Source organism: Calliopsis andreniformis, unplaced genomic scaffold (assembly GCF_051401765.1).
Source record: "Calliopsis andreniformis isolate RMS-2024a unplaced genomic scaffold, iyCalAndr_principal scaffold0017, whole genome shotgun sequence".
NCBI classification, from domain to species: Eukaryota; Metazoa; Arthropoda; class Insecta; order Hymenoptera; family Andrenidae; genus Calliopsis; species Calliopsis andreniformis.
Window position 1 is genome coordinate 13,038,092 of NW_027480429.1, and position 22,966 is coordinate 13,061,057.

Here is a 22,966-nt window from a genome sequence, read left to right on the forward strand (position 1 = left end):
CCAGATCGAATAGCTAGGGCCTTAGAAGTCAACGCCTGAAGTATAAAATACAATAAAAATACAACAGCCTTTCCATCCTATAACAGGAATAATTGCAACCCGAGTGAAAGTGATGGTCATTTCTACGTTCCAGGCAACCCACGCTTCACCCTAGGGCGTTGTTCCACCAGATGGAATAGTTAGGGCCTAAGAAGTCAACGCCAGAAGCATAAAACACTATATAAATGCAACAGTTTTTCCATCATATAAAACGAATAATTGCAACCAGGATGAAAGTTATGGTCATTTCTACTTTCCGGGCAACCTAGGCTTCACTCTAGGGCGTAGCCCCACCAGATCGAATAGTTAGGGCCTTAGAAGTCAACGCCCGAAGCATAAAACACAAAATAGATAAAACAGTTTTTCCATCGCATTAAACGGATAATTGCAACCAGTATGAAAGTTAACGTCATTTCTACCTTCCGGGCAACATGGGCTTCACCCTTGGGCGTTGCACCAACAGATTGAATAGTTAGGGCCTTAGAAGTCAACGCCCGAAGCATAAAATACAAAATAAATAGAACAGTTTTTCCATCGTATAAAACGAATTGCAACCATTGTGAAGGTAATGGTCATTTATACGTTCCGGGCAACTTAGGCGTCACCCTAGGGAGTTGCTCCACCACATCTAATAGCAACGGCCTTAGAAGTCAGTCTCAGATGAATAAAATACATAAAAGATGCCACAGCTTTTCCATCGTATAAAACGAATAATTGCAACCAGTGTGAAAGTTATGGTCATTTCTACGTTCCGGGCGACATAGGCTTCACTCTAGGGCGTTGCGCCACCAGATCGAATAGTTAGCGCCTTAGAAGTCAACGCCAGAAGCATAAAATACGATATAAATACAACAGCTTTTCCATCGTATAAAACGAATAATTGCAACCAGTGTGGAAGTTATGGTCATTTCTACGTTCCGGGCAACCTAGGCTTCACTCTAGGGCGTTGTTCCACCAGATGGAATAGTTAGGGCCTAAGAAGTCAACGCCAGAAGCATAAAACACTATATAAATACAACAGTTTTTCCATCATATAAAACGAATGATAGCAACCAGTGTGAAAGTTATGGTCATTTCTACGTTCCGGGCAACATTGGCTTCACTCTAGGGCGTCGCGCCACCTGATCGAATAGTGAGGGCCTTAGAAATCAACGCCCGAAGCATAAAATACAAAATAAATAAAACAGCTTTTCCATCGTATAAAACGAATAATTGCAACCAGTATGAAAGTTAACGTCATTTCTACTTTCCGGGCAACATAGGCTTCACCCTTTGGCGTTGCACCAACAGATTGAATAGTTAGGGCCTTACCAGTCAACGTCCGAAGCATAAAATACAAAATAAATAGAACAGTTTTTCCATCGTATAAAAAGAATAATTGCTACCGGTGTGAAAGTTATGGTCATTTCTCCGTTCCGGGCAACCTAGGCTTCACTCTAGGGCGTTGCTCCAACGGATCGAATGGTTAGGGCCTTAGAAGTCAATGCCCGAAGCATAAAATACAATATAAATACAACAGTTTTTCCATCGTATAAAACGAATAATTGCAACCAGTAGGAAAGTTAACGTCGTTCCTACTTTCCGGGCAACCTAGGCTTCACCCTAGGGCGTTGCACCAACAGATTGAATAGTTAGGGCCTTAGAAGTCAACGCCCGAAGCATAAAATACAAAATAAACAGAACAGTTTTTCCATCGTATAAAACGAATAATTGCTACCGGTGTGAAAGTTATGGTGATTTCTCCGTTCCGGGCAGCCTAGGCTTCACTCTAGGGCATTGCTCCACCAGATCGAATAGTTCGGGCCTTAGAAGTCAACGCCAGAAGCATAAAATACAATAAAGATGCAAAGGTTTTCCCATCGCATAACAGGAATAACTGCAAACAGTGTTAAAGTAATGGTCATTTCCATGTTCCGGGCAACCAAGTCTTCACTCTAGGGCGTTATTCCACCAGATCGAATAGCTAGGGCCTAAGAAGTCAACGGCAGAAGAATAAAATACAATATAAGTACAAAAGCTTTTCCATCGTATAAAATGAATAATTGCAAACATTGTGAAAGTAATGGTCATTTCTACGTTCCGCGCAACCTAGGCTTCACCCAAGGGCGTTGTTCCACCAGATGGAATAGTTAGGGCCTAAGAAGTCAACGCCAGAAGCATAAAATACGATATAAATACAACAGTTTTTCCATCGTATAAAACGAATAATTGCTACCAGAGTGAAATTTATGGTCACTTCTACGTTCCGCGCAACCTAGGCTTCACCCTAGGACGCTGTTCCACCAGATGGAATAGTTAGGGCCTAAGAAGTCAACGCCAGAAGCATAAAATACGATATAAATACAACAGTTTTTCCATCGTATAAAACGAATGATAGTAACCAGTGTGAAAGTTATGGTCATTTCTACGTTCCGGGCAACCTAGGCTTCACTCTAGGGCGTTGTTCCACCAGATGCAATAGTTAGGGCCTAAGAAGTCAACGCCAGAAGCATAAAACACTATATAAATACAACAGCTTTTCCGCCATATAAAACGAATAATTGCAACCAGGATGAAAGTTAATGTCATTTCTACTTTCCGGGCAACCTAGGCTTCACCCTGGGGCGTTGCTCGAACAGATCGAATAGTTGGGGCCTTAGAAATCAACGCCCCAAGCATAAAATACAAAATAAATAGAACAGTTTTTCCATCGTATAAAACGAATAATTGCAACCAGTGTGGAACTTATGGTCATTTCTACGTTCCGGGCAACCTAGGCTTCACTCTAGGGCGTTGCTCCACCAAATCGAATAGTTAGGGCCTTAGAAGTCAACGCCCGAAGCATAAAATACGAAATAAATAAAACAGTTTTTCCATCGTATAAAACGAATAATTGCAACCAGTATGAAAGTTAACGTCATTTCTACTTTCGGGGCAACATAGGCTTCACCCTTGGGCGTGGCACCAACAGATTGAATAGTTAGGGCCTTAGAAGTCAACGCCCGAAGCATAAAATACGAAATAAATAGAACAGTTTTTCCATCGTATAAAACGAATAATTGCAACCAGTGTGGAAGTTATGGTCATTTCTACGTTCCGGGCAACCTAGGCTTCACTCTAGGGCGTTGCTCCACCAAATCGAATAGTTAGGGCCTTAGAAGTCAACGCCCGAAGCATAAAATACAAAATAAATAAAACAGTTTTTCCATCGTATAAAACGAATAATTGCAACCAGTGTGAAGGTAATGGTTTTTCCTACGTTCCGGGCAACCTAGGCTTCAATCTAGGGCGGTGCTCCACCAGATCGAATAGCTAGGGCCTTAGAAGTCAACGCCTGAAGTATAAAATACAATAAAAATGCAACTGTCTTTCCATCCTATAACAGGAATAACTGCAACCCGTGTGAAAGTGATGGTCATTTCTACGTTCCACGCAACCTAGGATTCACCCTAGGGCGTTGTTCCACCAGATGGAATAGTTAGGGCGTAAGAAGTCAACGCCAGAAGCATAAAACACTATATAAATACAACAGCTTTTCCAACATATAAAACGGATAATTGCAACCAGGATGAAAGTTATGGTCATTTCTACTTTCCGGGCAACCTAGGTTTCACACTGGGTCGTTGCTCCAACAGATTGAATAGTTAGGGCCTTAGAAGTCAATGCCCGAAGCATAAAATACAATATAAATACAACAGTTTTTCCATCGTATAAAACGAATAATTGCAACCAGTAAGAAAGTTAACGTCGTTCCTACTTTCCGGGCAACCTAGGCTTCACCCTAGGGCGTTGCACCAACAGATTGAATAGTTAGGGCCTTAGAAGTCAACGCCCGAAGCATAAAATACAAAATAAGCAGAACAGTTTTTCCATCGTATAAAACGAATAATTGCTTCCGGTGTGAAAGTTATGGTGATTTCTCCGTTCCGGGCAGCCTAGGCTTCACTCTAGGGCATTGCTCCACCAGATCGAATAGTTCGGGCCTTAGAAGTCAACGCCAGAAGCATAAAATACAATAAAGATGCAAAGGTTTTCCCATCGTATAACAGGAATAACTGCAAACAGTGTTAAAGTAATGGTCATTTCCATGTTCCGGGCAACCAAGTCTTCACGCTAGGGCGTTGTTCCACCAGATCGAATAGCTAGGGCCTAAGAAGTCAACGGCAGAAGAATAAAATACAATATAAGTACAAAAGCTTTTCCATCGTATAAAATGAATAATTGCAAACATTGTGAAAGTAATGGTCATTTCTACGTTCCGCGCAACCTAGGCTTCACCCAAGGGCGTTGTTCCACCAGATGGAATAGTTAGGGCCTAAGAAGTCAACGCCAGAAGCATAAAATACGATATAAATACAACAGTTTTTCCATCGTATAAAACGAATGATAGTAACCAGTGTGAAAGTTATGGTCATTTCTACGTTCCGCGCAACCTAGGCTTCACTCTAGGGCGTTGCTCCACCAGATCGAATGGCTAGGTCCTTAGAAGTCAACGCCAGAAGCATAAAATACGATATAAATACAACAGCTTTTCCATCGTATAAATCGAATAATTGCAACCAGTGTGGAAGTTATGGTCATTTCTACGTTCCCGGCAGCCTAGGCTTCACTCTAGGGCGTTGCTCGACCAGATCGAATAGCTAGGGCCTTAGAAGTCAACGCCTGAAGTATAAAATACAATAAAAATGCAACAGTCTTTCCATTCTATAACAGGAATAACTGCAACCCGTGTGAAAGTGATGGTCATTTCTACGTTCCAGGCAACCTAGGATTCACCCTAGGGCGTAGTTCCATCAGATAGAATAGTTAGGGCCTAAGAAGTCAACGCCAGAAGCTTAAAACGCTATATAAATACAACAGCTTTTCCAACATATAAAACGGATAATTGCAACCAGGATGAAAGTAATGGTCATTTCTACTTTCCGGGCAACCTAGGTTTCACCCTGGGGCGTTGCTCCAACAGATTGAATAGTTAGGGCCTTAGAAGTCAATGCCCGAAGCATAAAATACAATATAAATACAACAGTTTTTCCATCGTATAAAACGAATAATTGCAACCAGTATGAAAGTTATCGTCATTTCTACTTTCCGGGCAACCTAGGCTTCACCCTAGGGCGTTGCACCAACAGATTGAATAGTTAGGGCCTTAGAAGTCAACGCCCGAAGCATAAAATACAAAATAAACAGAACAGTTATTCCATCGTATAAAACGAATAATTGCTACCGGTGTGAAATTTATGGTGATTTCTCCGTTCCGGGCAACCTACGCTTCACTCTAGGGCGTTGCTCCTCCAGATCGAATAGTTAGGGAATTAGAAGTCAACGCCCGAAGCATAAAATACAAAATAAATAAAACAGTTTTTCCATCGTATAAAACGAATAATTGCAACCAGTGCGGAAGTTATGGTCATTTCTACGTTCCGGGCAACCTAGGCTTCACTCTAGGGCGTTGTTCCACCAGATGCAATAGTTAGGGCCTAAGAAGTCAACGCCAGAAGCATAAAACACTATATAAATACAACAGCTTTTCCGCCATATAAAACGAATAATTGCAACCAGGATGAAAGTTAATGTCATTTCTACTTTCCGGGCAACCTAGGCTTCACCCTAGGGCGTTGCTACAACAGATTGAATAGCTAGGGCCTTAGAAGTCAATGCCCGAAGCATAAAATACAATATAAATACAACAGTTTTTCCATCGTATAAAACGAATAATTGAAACCAGTATGAAAGTTAACGTCATTTCTACTTTCCGGGCTACCTAGGCTTGACCATAGGGCGCTGCACCAACAGATTGAATAGTTAGGGCCTTAGAAGTCAACGCCAGAAGCATAAAGTACAATAAAGATGCAAAAGTTTTTCCATCGTATAACAGGAATAACTGCAAACAGTGTGAAAGTCATGGTCATTTCTACGTTCCGGGCAACCTCGGCTTCACTCTAGGGCGTTGCGGCACCAGATCGAATAGTTAGGGCATTAGAAATCAACCCCCGAAGGATAAAATACAAAATAAATAATTCAGTTTTTCCATCGTATAAAACGAATAATTGCAACCAGTGTGGAAGCTATGGTCATTTCTACGTTCCGGGCTACCTAGGCTTCACTCTAGGGCGTTGCACCTACAGATCGAATAGTTAGGGCCTAAGAAGTCAACGCCAGAAGCATAGAACACTATATAAATACAACAGCTTTTCCATCGTATAAAACGGATAATCGCAACCAGTATGAAAGTTAACGTCATTTCTACCTTCCGCGCAACATAGGCTTCACCCTTGGGCGTTGCACCAACAGATTGAATAGTTAGGGCCTTAGAAGTCAACGCCCGAAGCATAAAATACAAAATAAATAGAACAGTTTTTCCATCGTATAAAACGAATAATTGCAACCAGTGTGAAGCTAATGGTCATTTCTACGTTCCGGGCAACTTAGGCGTCACCCTAGGGCGTTGCTCCACCACATCTAATAGCAACGGCCTTAGAAGTCAGCCCCAGATGAATAAAACACATAAAAGATGCCACAGCTTTTCCATCGTATAAAACGAATAATTGCAACCAGGATGAAAGTTATTGTCATTTCTACTTTCCGGGCAACCTAGGCATCACCCTAGGGCGTTGCGCCACCAGATCGAATAGTTAGGGCCTTAGAAGTCAACGCCCGAAGCATAAAATACAAAATAAATAAAACAGTTTTTCCATCGTATAAAACGAATAATTGCAACCAGTATGATAGTTAACGTCATTTCTACTTTCCGGGCAACATTGGCTTCACCCTTGGGCGTTGCACCAACAGATTGAATAGTTAGGGCCTTAGAAGTCAACGCCAGAAGCATAAAATACGAGATAAATACAACAGCTTTTCCATCGTATAAAACGAATAATTGCAACCAGTGTGGAAGTTATGGTCATGTCTACGTTCCGGGCAACCTAGGCTTCACTCTAGGGCGTTGTTCCACCAGATGGAATAGCTAGGGCCTAAGAAGTCAACGCCAGAAGCATAAAACGCTATATAAATACAACAGTTTTTCCATCATATAAAACGAATGATAGCAGCCAGTGTGAAGGTAATGGTCATTTCTACGTTCCAGGCAACTTAGGCGTCACCCTAGGGCGTTGCTCAACCACATCTAATAGCAACGGCCTTAGAAGTCAGCCCCAGATGAATAAAATACATAAAAGATGCCACAGCTTTTCCATCGTATAAAACGAATAATTGCAACCAGTGTGAAAGTTATGGTCATTTCTACGTTCCGGGCAACATAGGCTTCACTCTAGGGCGTTGCGCCACCAGATCGAATAGTTAGGGCCTTAGAAGTCAACGCCAGAAGCATAAAATACGATATAAATACAACAGCTTTTCCATCGTATAAAACGAATAATTGCAACCAGTGTGGAAGTTATGGTCATTTCTACGTTCCGGGCAACCTAGGCTTCACTCTAGGGCGTTGTTCCACCAGATGGAATAGTTAGGGCCTAAGAAGTCAACGCCAGAAGCATAAAACACTATATGAATACAACAGTTATTCCATCATATAAAACGAATGATAGCAACCAGCATGAAAGTTATTGTCATTTCTACTTTCCGGGCAACCTAGGCTTCACCCTAGGGCGTTGCTCCTACAGATTGAATAGCTAGGGCCTTAGAAGTCAATGCCCGAAGCTTAAAATACAATAAAGATGCAACTGTCTTTCCATCCTATAACAGGAATAACTGCAACCCGTGTGAAAGTGATGGTCATTTCTACGTCCCAGGCAACCTAGGATTCACCCTAGTGCGTTGTTCCACCAGATGGAATAGTTAGGGCCAAAGAAGTCAACGCCAGAAGCATAAAACACTATATAAATACAACAGCTTTTCCAACATATAAAACGGATAATTGCAACCAGGATGAAAGTTATGGTCATTTCTACGTTCCGGGCAACCTAGGCTTCACTCTAGGGCGTTATGCCACCAGATCGAATAGTTAGGGCCTTAGAAGTCAACGCCAGAAGCATAAAATACGATATAAATACAACAGCTTTTCCATCGTATAAAACGAATAATTGCAACCAGTGTGGAAGTTATGGTCATTTCTACGTTCCGGGCAACCTAGGCTTCACTCTAGGGCGTTGTTCCACCAGATGGAATAGTTAGGGCCTAAGAAGTCAACGCCAGAAGCATAAAACACTATATGAATACAACAGTTATTCCATCATATAAAACGAATGATAGCAACCAGCATGAAAGTTATTGTCATTTCTACTTTCCGGGCAACCTAGGCTTCACCCTAGGGCGTTGCTCCTACAGATTGAATAGCTAGGGCCTTAGAAGTCAATGCCCGAAGCTTAAAATACAATAAAGATGCAACTGTCTTTCCATCCTATAACAGGAATAACTGCAACCCGTGTGAAAGTGATGGTCATTTCTACGTCCCAGGCAACCTAGGATTCACCCTAGTGCGTTGTTCCACCAGATGGAATAGTTAGGGCCAAAGAAGTCAACGCCAGAAGCATAAAACACTATATAAATACAACAGCTTTTCCAACATATAAAACGGATAATTAAAACCAGGATGAAAGTTATGGTCATTTCTACGTTCCGGGCAACCTAGGCTTCACTCTAGGGCGTTATGCCACCAGATCGAATAGTTAGGGCCTTAGAAGTCAACGCCCGAATCATAAAATACAAAATAAATAAAACAGTTTTTCCATCGTATAAAACGAATAATTACAACCAGTATAAAAGTTAACGTCATTTCTACTTTCCGGGCAACATAGGCTTCACCCTTGGGCGTTGCACCAACAGATTGAATAGTTAGGGCCTTAGAAGTCAACGCCCGAAGCATAAAATACAAAATAAATAGAACAGTTTTTCCAACGTATAAAACGAATAATTGCTACCGGTGTGAAAGCTATGGTCATTTCTCCGTTCCGGGCAACCTAGGCTTCACTCTAGGGCGTTGCTTCACCAGATCGAATAGTTAGGGCCTTAGAAGTCAACGCCAGAAGCATAAAATACAGAATAAATAAAACAGTTTTTCCATCGTATAAAACGAATAATTGCAACCAGTGTGGAAGTTATGGTCATTTCTACGTTCCGGGCAACCTAGGCTGCACTCTAAGGCGTTGCTCGACCAGATCGAATAGCTAGGACCCTAGAAGTCAACGCCTGAAGTATAAAATACAATAAAAATGCAACTGCCTTTCCATCCTATAACAGGAATAACTGCAACCCGTGTGAAAGTGATGGTCATTTCTACGTTCCAGGCAACCTAGGATTCACCCTAGGGCGTTGTTCCACCAGATGGAATAGTTAGGGCCTAAGAAGTCAACGCCAGAAGCATAAAACACTATATAAATACAACAGCTTTTCCAACATATAAAACGGATAATTGCAACCAGGATGAAAGTTATGGTCATTTCTACTTTCCGGGCAACCTAGGTTTCACACTGGGGCGTTGCTCCAACAGATTGAATAGTTAGGGCCTTAGAAGCCAATGCCCGAAGCATAAAATACAATATAAATACAACAGTTTTTCCATCGTATAAAACGAATAATTGCAACCAGTATGAAGGTTAACGTCATTTCTACTTTCCGGGCAACCTAGGCTTCACCCTAGGGCGTTGCACCAACAGATTTAATAGTTAGGGCCTTAGAAGTCAACGCCCGAAGCATGAAATACAAAATAAATAGAACAGTTTTTCCATCGTATAAAACGAATAATTGCAACCAGTGTGAAGGTAATGGTCATTTCTACGTTCCGGGGAACTTAGGCGTCACCCTAGGGCGTTGCTCCACCACATCTAATAGTAACGGCCTTAGAAGTCAACCCCAGATGAATAAAATACATAAAAGATGCCACAGCTTTTCCATCGTATAAATCTAATAATTGCAACCAGTGTGAAAGTTATGGTCATTTCTACGTTCCGGGCAACCTAGGCTTCACTCTAGGGCGTTGCGCCACCAGATCGAATAGTTAGGGCCTTAGAAGTCAACGCCAGAAGCATAAAATACGATATAAATACAACAGTTTTTCCATCGTATAAAACGAATAATTGCTTCCAGTGTGAAAGTTATGGTCATTTCTACGTTACGCGCAACCTAGGCTTCACCCGAGGGCGTTGATCCACCAGATGGAATAGTTAGGGCCTAAGAGTTCAACGCCAGAATCATGAAATACGATATAAATACAACAGCTTTTCCATCGTATAAAACGAATAATTGCAACCAGTGTGGAAGTTATGGTCATTTCTACGTTCCGGGCAACCTAGGCTTCACTCTAGGGCGTTGTTCCACCAGATGCAATAGTTAGGGCCTAAGAAGTCAACGCCAGAAGCATAAAACACTATATAAATACAACAGTTTTTCCATCATATAAAACGAATAATTGCAACCAGGATGAAAGTTATTCTTCATTTATACTTTCCGGGCAACCTAGGCTTCACCCTAGGGCGTTGCTCCAACAGATTGAGTAGCTAGGGCCTTAGAAGTCAATGCCCGAAGCATAAAATACAATATAAATACAACAGTTTTTCCATCGTATAAAACGAATAATTGAAACCAGTATGAAAGCTAACGTCATTTCTACTTTCCGGGCTACCTAGGCTTCACGCTAGAGCGTTGCACCAACAGATTGAATAGTTAGGGCCTTAGAAGCCAACGCCAGAAGCATAAAGTACAATAAAGATGCAAAAGTTTTTCCATCGTATAACAGGAATAACTGCAAACAGTGTGAAAGTTATGGTCATTTCTACGTTCCGGGCAACCTCGGCTTCACTCTAGGGCGTAGCGGCACTAGATCGAATAGTTAGGGCCTTAGAAATCAACGCCCGAAGCATAAAATCCAAAATAAATAATACAGTTTTTCCATCGTATAAAACGAATAATTGCAACCAGTGTGGAAGTTATGGTCATTTCTCCGTTGCGGGCAACCCAGGCTTCACTCTAGGGCGTTGCTCCACCAGATCGAATAGTTAGGGCCTTAGAAGTCAACGCCAGAAGCATAAAATACGATATAAATACAACAGCTTTTCCATCGTATAAAACGAATAATTGCAACCAGTGTGAAAGTTATGGTCATTTCTACGTTACGCGCAACCTAGGCTTCACCCGAGGGCGTTGATCCACCAGATGGAATAGTTAGGGCCTAAGAGTTCAACGCCAGAATCATAAAATACGATATAAATACAACAGCTTTTCCATCGTATAAAACGAATAATTGCAACCAGTGTGGAAGTTATGGTCATTTCTACGTTCCGGACAACCTAGGCTTCACTCTAGGGCGTTGCACCAACAGATTGAATAGTTAGGGCCTTAGAAGTCAACGCCCGAAGCATAAAATACAAAATAAATAGAACAGTTTTTCCATCGTATAAAACGAATAATTGCTACCGGTGTGAAAGTTATGGTCATTTCTCCGTTGCGGGCAACCCAGGCTTCACTCTAGGGCGTTGCTCCACCAGATCGAATAGTTAGGGCCTTAGAAGTCAACGCCAGAAGCATAAAATACAGAATAAATAAAACAGTTTTTCCATCGTACAAAACGAATAATTGCTACCAGTGTGAACGTTATGGTCATTTCTACGTTCCGCGCAACCTAGGCTTCACTCTAGGGCGTTGCTCCACCAGATCGAATGGCTAGGTGCTTAGAAGTCAACGCCAGAAGCATAAAATACGACATAAATACAACAGCTTTTCCATCGTATAAAACGAATAATTGCAACCAGAGTGGAAGTTATGGTCATTTCTACGTTCCCGGCAACCTAGGCTTCACTCTAGGGCGTTGCTCGACCCCGATCGAATAGCTAGGGCCTTAGAAGTCAACGCCTGAAGTATAAAATACAATAAAAATGCAACAGTCTTTCCATCCTATAACAGGAATAACTGCAACCCGTGTGAAAGTGATGGTCATTTCTACGTTCCAGGCAACCTAGGATTCACCCTAGGGCGTAGTTCCACCAGATAGAATAGTTAGGCCCTAAGAAGTCAACGCCAGACTCTTAAAACGCTATATAAATACAACAGCTTTTCCAACATATAAAACGGATAATTGCAACCAGGATGAAAGTAATGGTCATTTCTACTTTCCGGGCAACCTAGGTTTCACCCTGGGGCGTTGCTCCAACAGATTGAATAGTTAGGGCCTTAGGAGTCAATGCCCGAAGCATAAAATACAATATAAATACAACAGTTTTTCCATCGTATAAAACGAATAATTGCAACCAGTATGAAAGTTATCGTCATTCCTACTTTCCGGGCAACCTAGGCTTCACCCTAGGGCGTTGCACCAACAGATTGAATAGTTAGGGCCTTAGAAGTCAACGCCCGAAGCATAAAATACAAAATAAACAGAACAGTTTTTCCATCGTATAAAACGAATAATTGCTACCGGTGTGAAATTTATGGTGATTTCTCCGTTCCGGGCAACCTAGGCTTCACTCTAGGGCATTGCTCCACCAGATCGAATAGTTAGGGCCGTAGAAGTCAACGCCAGAAGCATAAAATACAAAATAAATAAAACAGTTTTTCCATCGTATAAAACGAATAATTGCTACCAGAGTGAAATTTATGGTCACTTCTACGTTCCGCGCAACCTAGGCTTCACCCTAGGACGCTGTTCCACCAGATGGAATAGTTAGGGCCTAAGAAGTCAACGCCAGAAGCATAAAATACGATATATATACAACAGCTTTTCCATCGTATAAAACGAATAATTGCAAGCAGTGTGGAAGTTATGGTCATTTCTACGTTCCGTGCAACCTAGGCTTCACTCTAGGGCGTTGCTCGACCAGATCGAATAGCTAGGGCCTTAGAAGTCAACGCCCGAAGCATAAAATACAAAATAAATAGAACAGTTTTTCCATCGTATGAAACGAATAATTGCTACCAGTGTGAAAGTTATGGTCATTGCTACGTTCCGCGCAACCGAGGCTTCACCCAAGGGCGTTTTTCCACCAGATGGAATAGTTAGGGCCTAAGAAGTCAACGCCAGAAGCATAAAACACTATATAAATACAACAGCTTTTCCGCCATATAAAACGAATAATTGCAACCAGGATGAATGTTAACGTCATTTCTACTTTCCGGGCTACCTAGGCTTGACCATAGGGCGTTGCACCAACAGATTGAATAGTTAGGGCCTTAGAAGTCAACGCCAGAAGCACAAAGTACAATAAAGATGCAAAAGTTTTTCCATCGTATAAAAGGAATAACTGCAAACAGTGTGAAAGTCATGGTCATTTCTACGTTCCGGTCTACCTAGGCTTCACTCTAGGGCGTTGCACCAACAGATCGAATAGTTAGGGCCTTAGAAGTCAACGCCAGAAGCATAAAATACAAAATAAATAAAACAGTTTTTCCATCGTATAAAACGAATAATTGCAACCAGTGTGGAAGTTATGGTCATTTCTGCTTTCCGGGCAACCTAGGCTTCACCCTAGGGCGTTGCTCCAACAGATTCAGTAGCTAGGGCCTTAGAAGTCAATGCCCGAAGCATAAAATACAATATAAATACAACAGCTTTTCCATCGTATAAAACGGATAATTGCAACCAGTATGAAAGTTAACGTCATTTCTACCTTCCGCGCAACATAGGCTTCACCCTTGGGCGTTGCACCAACAGATTGAATAGTTAGGGCCTTAGAAGTCAACGCCCGAAGCATAAAATACAAAATAAATAGAACAGTTTTTCCATCGTATAAAACGAATAATTGCAACCAGTGTGAAGCTAATGGTCATTTCTACGTTCCGGGCAACTTAGGCGTCACCCTAGGGCGTTGCTCCACCACATCTAATAGCAACGGCCTTACAAGTCAGCCCCAGATGAATAAAATACATAAAAGATGCCACAGCTTTTCCATCGTCTAAAACGAATAATTGCAACCAGTGTGAAAGTTATGGTCATTTCTACGTTCCGGGCAACATAGGCTTCACTCTAGGGCGTTGCGCCACCAGATCGAATAGTTAGGGCCTTAGAAGTCAACGCCAGAAGCATAAAATACGATATAAATACAACAGCTTTTCCATCGTATAAAACGAATAATTGCAACCAGTGTGGAAGTTATGGTCATTTCTACGTTCCGGGCAACCTAGGCTTCACTCTAGGGCGTTGTTCCACCAGATGGAATAGTTAGGGCCTAAGAAGTCAACGCCAGAAGCATAAAACACTATATGAATACAACAGTTATTCCATCATATAAAACGAATGATAGCAACCAGGATGAAAGTTATTGTCATTTCTACTTTCCGGGCAACCTAGGCTTCACCCTATGGAGTTGCTCCAACAGATTGAATAGCTAGGGCCTTAGAAGTCAATGCCCGAAGCTTAAAATACAATAAAGATGCAACTGTCTTTCCATCCTATAACAGGAATAACTGCAACCCGTGTGAAAGTGATGGTCATTTCTACGCTCCAGGCAACCTAGGATTCACCCTAGGGCGTTGTTCCACCAGATGGAATAGTTAGGGCCTAAGAAGTCAACGCCAGAAGCATAAAACAATATATAAATACAACAGCTTTTCCAACATATAAATCGGATAATTGCAACCAGGATGAAAGTTATGGTCATTTCTACGTTCCGGGCAACCTAGGCTTCACTCTAGGGCGTTATGCCACCAGATCGAATAGTTAGGGCCTTAGAAGTCAACGCCCGAATCATAAAATACAAAATAAATAAAACAGTTTTTCCATCGTATAAAACGAATAATTACAACCAGTATAAAAGTTAACGTCATTTCTACTTTCCGGGCAACATAGGCTTCACCCTTGGGCGTTGCACCAACAGATTGAATAGTTAGGGCCTTAGAAGTCAACGCCCGAAGCATAAAATACAAAATAAATAGAACAGTTTTTCCATCGTATAAAACGAATAATTGCTACCGGTGTGAAAGCTATGGTCATTTCTCCGTTCCGGGCAACCTAGGCTTCACTCTAGGGCGTTGCTTCACCAGATCGAATAGTTAGGGCCTTAGAAGTCAACGCCAGAAGCATAAAATACGATATAAATACAACAGTTTTTCCATCGTATAAAACGAATGATAGTAACCAGTGTGAAAGTTATGGTCATTTCTACGTTCCGGGCAACATAGGCTTCACCTTGGGCGTTGCACCAACAGATTTAATAGTTAGGGCCTTAGAAGTCAACGCCCGAAGCATGAAATACAAAATAAATAGAACAGCTTTTCCATCGTATAAAACGAATAATTGCAACCAGTATGAAAGTTAACGTCATTTCTACTTTCCGGGCAACATAGGCTTCACCCTTGGGCGTTGCACCAACAGATTGAATAGTTAGGGCCTTAGCAATCAACGCCCGAAGCATAAAATACAAAATAAATAGAACAGTTTTTCCTTCGTATAAAAAGAATAATTGCTACCGGTGTGAAAGTTATGGTCATTTCTCCGTTCCGGGCAACCTAGGCTTCACTCTAGGGCGTTGCACCAACAGATTGAATAGTTAGGCCCTTAGAAGTCAACGCCAGAAGCATAAAATACGATATAAATACAACAGCTTTTCCATCGTATAAAACGAATAATTGCAACCAGTGTGAAGGTAATGGTCATTTCTACGTTCCAGGCAACTTAGGCGTCACCCTAGGGCGTTGCCCCACCACATCTAATAGCAACGGCCTTAGAAGTCAGCCCCAGATGAATAAAATACATAAAAGATGCCACAGCTTTTCCATCGTATAAAACGAATTATTGCAACCAGTGTGAAAGTTATGGTCATTTCTACGTTCCGGGCAACATAGGCTTCACTCTAGGGCGTGGCGCCACCAGATCGAATAGTTAGGGCCTTAGAAGTCAACGCCAGAAGCATAAAATACGATATAAATACAACAGCTTTTCCATCGTATAAAACGAATAATTGCAACCAGTGTGGAAGTTATGGTCATTTCTACGTTCCAGGCAACCTAGGCTTCACTCTAGGGCGTTGTTCCACCAGATGGAATAGTTAGGGCCTAAGAAGTCAACGCCAGAAGCATAAAACACTATATAAATACAACAGTTTTTCCATCATATAAAACGAATGATAGCAACCAGTGTGAAAGTTTGGTCATTTCTACGTTCCGGGCAACATAGGCTTCACTCTAGGGCGTCGCGCCACCAGATCGAATAGTTAGGGCCTTAGAAGTCAACGCCCGAAGCATAAAATACAAAATACATAAAACAGCTTTTCCATCGTATAAAACGAATAATTGCAACCAGTATGAAAGTTAACGTCATTTCTACTTTGCGGGCAACCTAGGCTTCACCCTAAGGCGTTGTTCCACCAGATGGAATAGTTAGGGCCTTAGAAGTCAACGCCCGAAGCATAAAATACAAAATAAATAAAACCGTTTTTCCATCGTATAAAACGAATAATTGCAACCAGTATGATAGTTAACGTCATTTCTACTTTCCAGGCAACATAGGCTTCACCCTTGGGCGTTGCACCAACAGATTGAATAGTTAGGCCCTTAGAAGTCAACGCCAGAAGCATAAAATACGATATAAATAGAACAGCTTTTCCATCGTATAAAACGAATGATTGCAACCAGTGTGGAAGTTATGGTCATGTCTACATTCCGGGCAACCTAGGCTTCACTCTAGGGCGTTGCTCGACCAGATCGGATAGCTAGGGCCTTAGAAGTCAACGCCTGAAGTATAAAATACAATAAAAATACAACAGCCTTTCCATCCTATAACAGGAATAATTGCAACCCGTGTGAAAGTGATGGTCATTTCTACGTTCCAGGCAACCTAGGCTTCACCCTAGGGCGTTGTTCCACCAGATGGAATAGTTAGGGCCTAAGAAGTCAACGCCAGAAGCATAAAACACTATATAAATACAACAGTTTTTCCATCATATAAAACGAATAATTGCAACCAGGATGAAAGTTATGGTCATTTCAACTTTCCGGGCAACCTAGGCTTCACCCTAGGGCGTTGCGCCACCAGATCGAATAGTTAGAGCCTTAGAAGTCAACGCCCGAAGCATAAAATACAAAATAAATAAAACTGTTTTTCCATCGTATAAAACGAATAATTGCAACCAGTATGACAGTTAACGTCATTTCTACTTTCCGGGCAACATAGGCTTCACCCTTGGGCGTTGCACCAACAGATTGAATAGTTAGGGCCTAAGAAGTCAACGCCCGAAGCATAAAATACAAAATACATAAAACAGCTTTTCCATCGTATAAAACGAATAATTGCAACCAGTATGAAAGTTAACGTCATTTCTACTTTGCGGGCAACCTAGGCTTCACCCTAAGGCGTTGTTCCACCAGATGGAATAGTTAAGGCCTAAGAAGTCAACGCCAGAAGCATAAAACACTATATAAATACAACAGTTTTTCCATCATATAAAACGAATAATTGCAACCAGGATGAAATTTATGGTCATTTCTACTTTCCGGGCAACCTAGTCTTCACTCTAGGGCGTTGCCCCACCAGATCGAATAGTTAGGGCCTTAGAAGTCAACGCCCGAAGCATAAAACACAAAATAAATAAAACAGCTTTTCCATCGCATAAAACGAATAATTGCAACCAGTATGAAAGTTAACGTCATTTCTACCTTCCGGGCAACATAGGCTTCACCTTGGGCGTTGCACCAACAGATTTAATAATTAGGGCCTTAGAAGTCAACGCCCGAAACATGAAATACAAAATAAATAGAACAGTTTTTCCATCGTATAAAACGAATAATTGCAACCAGTGTGAAGGTAATGGTCATTTCTACGTTCCGGGGAACTTAGGCGTCACCCTAGGTCGTTGCTCCACCACATCTAATAGCAACGGCCTTAGAAGTCAACCCCAGATGAATAAAATACATAAAGGATGCCACAGCTTTTCCATCGTATAAAACTAATAATTGCAACCAGTGTGAAAGTTATGGTCATTTCTACGTTCCGGGCAACCTAGGCTTCACTCTAGGGCGTTGCGCCACCAGATCGAATAGTTAGGGCCTTAGAAGTCAACGCCAGAAGCATAAAATACGATATAAATACAACAGCTTTTCCATCGTATAAAACGAATAATTGCTACCAGTGTGAAAGTTATGGTCATTTCTACGTTCCGGGCAACCTAGGCTTCACTCTAGGGCGTTGCGCCACCAGATCGAATAGTTAGGGCCTTAGAAGTCAACGCCAGAAGCATAAAATACGATATAAATACAACAGCTTTTCCATCGTATAAAACGAATAATTGCTACCAGTGTGAAAGTTATGGTCATTTCTACGTTACGCGCAACCTAGGCTTCACCCGAGGGCGTTGATCCACCAGATGGAATAGTTAGGGCCTAAGAGTTCAACGCCAGAATCATAAAATACGATATAAATGCAACAGCTTTTCCATCGTATAAAACGAATAATTGCAACCAGTGTGGAAGTTATGGTCATTTCTACGTTCCGGACAACCTAGGCTTCACTCTAGGGCGTCGTTCCACCAGATGCAATAGTTAGGGCCTAAGAAGTCAACGCCAGAAGCATAAAACACTATATAAATACAACAGTTTTACCATCATATAAAACGAATAATTGCAACCAGTATGAAAGTTATTGTCATTTCTACTTTCCGGGCAACCTAGGCTTCACCCTAGGGCGTTGCTCCAACAGATTGAGTAGCTAGGGCCTTAGAAGTCAATGCCCGAAACATAAAATACAAAATAAATAAAACTGTTTTTCCATCGTATAAAACGAATAATTGCAACCAGTATGACAGTTAACGTCATTTCTACTTTCCGGGCAACATAGGCTTCACCCTTGGGCGTTGCACCAACAGATTGAATAGTTAGGGCCTAAGAAGTCAACGCCCGAAGCATAAAATACAAAATACATAAAACAGCTTTTCCATCGTATAAAACGAATAATTGCAACCAGTATGAAAGTTAACGTCATTTCTACTTTGCGGGCAACCTAGGCTTCACCCTAAGGCGTTGTTCCACCAGATGGAATAGTTAAGGCCTAAGAAGTCAACGCCAGAAGCATAAAACACTATATAAATACAACAGTTTTTCCATCATATAAAACGAATAATTGCAACCAGGATGAAATTTATGGTCATTTCTACTTTCCGGGCAACCTAGTCTTCACTCTAGGGCGTTGCCCCACCAGATCGAATAGTTAGGGCCTTAGAAGTCAACGCCCGAAGCATAAAACACAAAATAAATAAAACAGCTTTTCCATCGCATAAAACGAATAATTGCAACCAGTATGAAAGTTAACGTCATTTCTACCTTCCGGGCAACATAGGCTTCACCTTGGGCGTTGCACCAACAGATTTAATAATTAGGGCCTTAGAAGTCAACGCCCGAAACATGAAATACAAAATAAATAGAACAGTTTTTCCATCGTATAAAACGAATAATTGCAACCAGTGTGAAGGTAATGGTCATTTCTACGTTCCGGGGAACTTAGGCGTCACCCTAGGTCGTTGCTCCACCACATCTAATAGCAACGGCCTTAGAAGTCAACCCCAGATGAATAAAATACATAAAGGATGCCACAGCTTTTCCATCGTATAAAACTAATAATTGCAACCAGTGTGAAAGTTATGGTCATTTCTACGTTCCGGGCAACCTAGGCTTCACTCTAGGGCGTTGCGCCACCAGATCGAATAGTTAGGGCCTTAGAAGTCAACGCCAGAAGCATAAAATACGATATAAATACAACAGCTTTTCCATCGTATAAAACGAATAATTGCTACCAGTGTGAAAGTTATGGTCATTTCTACGTTCCGGGCAACCTAGGCTTCACTCTAGGGCGTTGCGCCACCAGATCGAATAGTTAGGGCCTTAGAAGTCAACGCCAGAAGCATAAAATACGATATAAATACAACAGCTTTTCCATCGTATAAAACGAATAATTGCTACCAGTGTGAAAGTTATGGTCATTTCTACGTTACGCGCAACCTAGGCTTCACCCGAGGGCGTTGATCCACCAGATGGAATAGTTAGGGCCTAAGAGTTCAACGCCAGAATCATAAAATACGATATAAATGCAACAGCTTTTCCATCGTATAAAACGAATAATTGCAACCAGTGTGGAAGTTATGGTCATTTCTACGTTCCGGACAACCTAGGCTTCACTCTAGGGCGTTGTTCCACCAGATGCAATAGTTAGGGCCTAAGAAGTCAACGCCAGAAGCATAAAACACTATATAAATACAACAGTTTTACCATCATATAAAACGAATAATTGCAACCAGTATGAAAGTTATTGTCATTTCTACTTTCCGGGCAACCTAGGCTTCACCCTAGGGCGTTGCTCCAACAGATTGAGTAGCTAGGGCCTTAGAAGTCAATGCCCGAAACATAAAATACAATATAAATACAACAGTTTTTCCATCGTATAAAACGAATAATTGAAACCAGTATGAAAGTTAACGTCATTTCTACTTTCCGGGCTACCTAGGCTTCACCCTAGAGCGTTGCACCAACAGATTGAATAGTTAGGGCCTTAGAAGCCAACGCCAGAAGCATAAAGTACAATAAAGATGCAAAAGTTTTTCCATCGTATAACAGGAATAACTGCAAACAGTGTGAAAGTTATGGTCATTTCTACGTTCCGGGCAACCTCGGCTCCACTCTAGGGCGTTGCGGCACCAGATCGAATAGTTAGGGCCTTAGAAATCGACGCCCGAAGCATAAAATACAAAATAAATAATACAGTTTTTCCATCGTATAAAACGAATAATTGCATCCAGTGTGGAAGTTATGGTCATTTCTACGTTCCGGGCAACCTAGGCTTCACCCTAGGGCGTTGCACGAACAGATTGAATAGTTAGGGCCTTAGAAGTCAACGCCAGAAGCATAAAATACGATATAAATAGAACAGCTTTTCCATCGTATAAAACGAATAATTGCTACCGGTGTGAAATTTATGGTAATTTCTCCGTTCCGGGCAACCTAGGCTTCACTCTAGGGCCTTGCTCCACCAGATGGAATAGTTAGGGCCTAAGAGTTCAACGCCAGAATCATGAAATACGATATAAATACAACAGCTTTTCCATCGTATAAGACGAATAATTGCAACCAGGATGAAAGTTATTGTCATTTCTACTTTCCGGGCAACCTAGGCATCACCCTAGGGCGTTGCGCCACCAGATCGAATAGTTAGGGCCTTAGAAGTCAACGCCCGAAGCATAAAATACAAAATAAATAAAACCGTTTTTCCATCGTATAAAACGAATAATTGCAACCAGTATGATAGTTAACGTCATTTCTACTTTCCAGGCAACATAGGCTTCACCCTTGGGCGTTGCACCAACAGATTGAATAGTTAGGCCCTTAGAAGTCAACGCCAGAAGCATAAAATACGATATAAATAGAACAGCTTTTCCATCGTATAAAACGAATGATTGCAACCAGTGTGGAAGTTATGGTCATGTCTACATTCCGGGCAACCTAGGCTTCACTCTAGGGCGTTGCTCGACCAGATCGGATAGCTAGGGCCTTAGAAGTCAACGCCTGAAGTATAAAATACAATAAAAATACAACAGCCTTTCCATCCTATAACAGGAATAATTGCAACCCGTGTGAAAGTGATGGTCATTTCTACGTTCCAGGCAACCTAGGCTTCACCCTAGGGCGTTGTTCCACCAGATGGAATAGTTAGGGCCTAAGAAGTCAACGCCAGAAGCATAAAACACTATATAAATACAACAGTTTTTCCATCATATAAAACGAATAATTGCAACCAGGATGAAAGTTATGGTCATTTCAACTTTCCGGGCAACCTAGGCTTCACCCTAGGGCGTTGCGCCACCAGATCGAATAGTTAGGGCCTTAGAAGTCAACGCCCGAAGCATAAAATACAAAATAAATAAAACTGTTTTTCCATCGTATAAAACGAATAATTGCAACCCGTATGACAGTTAACGTCATTTCTACTTTCCGGGCAACATAGGCTTCACCCTTGGGCGTTGCACCAACAGATTGAATAGTTAGGGCCTAAGAAGTCAACGCCCGAAGCATAAAATTCAAAATACATAAAACAGCTTTTCCATCGTATAAAACGAATAATTGCAACCAGTATGAAAGTTAACGTCATTTCTACTTTGCGGGCAACCTAGGCTTCACCCTAAGGCGTTGTTCCACCAGATGGAATAGTTAAGGCCTAAGAAGTCAACGCCAGAAGCATAAAACACTATATAAATACAACAGTTTTTCCATCATATAAAACGAATAATTGCAACCAGGATGAAATTTATGGTCATTTCTACTTTCCGGGCAACCTAGTCTTCACTCTAGGGCGTTGCCCCACCAGATCGAATAGTTAGGGCCTTAGAAGTCAACGCCCGAAGCATAAAACACAAAATAAATAAAACAGCTTTTCCATCGCATAAAACGAATAATTGCAACCAGTATGAAAGTTAACGTCATTTCTACCTTCCGGGCAACATAGGCTTCACCTTGGGCGTTGCACCAACAGATTTAATAATTAGGGCCTTAGAAGTCAACGCCCGAAACATGAAATACAAAATAAATAGAACAGTTTTTCCATCGTATAAAACGAATAATTGCAACCAGTGTGAAGGTAATGGTCATTTCTACGTTCCGGGGAACTTAGGCGTCACCCTAGGTCGTTGCTCCACCACATCTAATAGCAACGGCCTTAGAAGTCAACCCCAGATGAATAAAATACATAAAGGATGCCACAGCTTTTCCATCGTATAAAACTAATAATTGCAACCAGTGTGAAAGTTATGGTCATTTCTACGTTCCGGGCAACCTAGGCTTCACTCTAGGGCGTTGCGCCACCAGATCGAATAGTTAGGGCCTTAGAAGTCAACGCCAGAAGCATAAAATACGATATAAATACAACAGCTTTTCCATCGTATAAAACGAATAATTGCTACCAGTGTGAAAGTTATGGTCATTTCTACGTTCCGGGCAACCTAGGCTTCACTCTAGGGCGTTGCGCCACCAGATCGTATAGTTAGGGCCTTAGAAGTCAACGCCAGAAGCATAAAATACGATATAAATACAA